Source organism: Macaca nemestrina, chromosome 11, assembly GCF_043159975.1.
Source record: "Macaca nemestrina isolate mMacNem1 chromosome 11, mMacNem.hap1, whole genome shotgun sequence".
Taxonomy (NCBI): domain Eukaryota; kingdom Metazoa; phylum Chordata; class Mammalia; order Primates; family Cercopithecidae; genus Macaca; species Macaca nemestrina.
This window is the reverse complement of record NC_092135.1, coordinates 100,404,294-100,404,916: the sequence shown is the minus strand read 5'-3', so window position 1 is coordinate 100,404,916 and position 623 is coordinate 100,404,294. Positions and strand designations below refer to the sequence as shown.

General features: G+C 44.5%; 1 protein-coding gene across 3 annotated transcripts in view; it reads right to left on the bottom strand.

The window, feature by feature from the left end:
* LOC105468076 (bone morphogenetic protein receptor type 2) overlaps positions 1 to 623 on the bottom strand; it is a 210,383-nt gene that overhangs the window by 177,927 nt on the left and 31,833 nt on the right. The gene's annotated exons all lie outside the window — the stretch shown is intronic.

Here is a 623-nt window from a genome sequence, read left to right as displayed (position 1 = left end):
ACCCCGTCTCTACTAAAAATACAAAAAAAACTAGCCGGGCGAGGTGGCGGGCGCCTGTAGTCCCAGCTACTCGGGAGGCTGAGGCAGGAGAATGGCGTGAACCCGGGAGGCGGAGCTTGCAGTGAGCTGAGATCCGGCCACTGCACTCCAGCCTGGGTGACAGAGCGAGACCCCGTCTCAAAAAAAAAAAAAAAAAAAAAAAAAAAAAGAATAATGCCTGAACAGGACTCCTCAGGTATACTAATCCAGGCCTCAACCACTACTACCAGACAACTGTAGCATTACTACAGCTTTAAGTTTATTAGGCCATTCTTGCCATCCTTGCATAGCAGCCAGGGCACAGAAGGAACAAAGTGAAACACTTCAATTACCAAGTCACAGCCTCAAGTGTGTGCCTAATCCTAACTTGGAATGACACCATGACCCAAAAAAGCCTGCCAATCTCTGCCATAGAGGTTTATTTATTTACTGATGCTCAATTCTGTATGGTTTCCCCTTACAGTAGGGTAAAACCATAAGAGATAAGCTAACTATACCTAGGGAGCAATTTTAATATGTTACAAATATTCCACACTCATGAAACTATGTTCACTTTCCAGAAAATAGAACAGTAGGACTCCTAT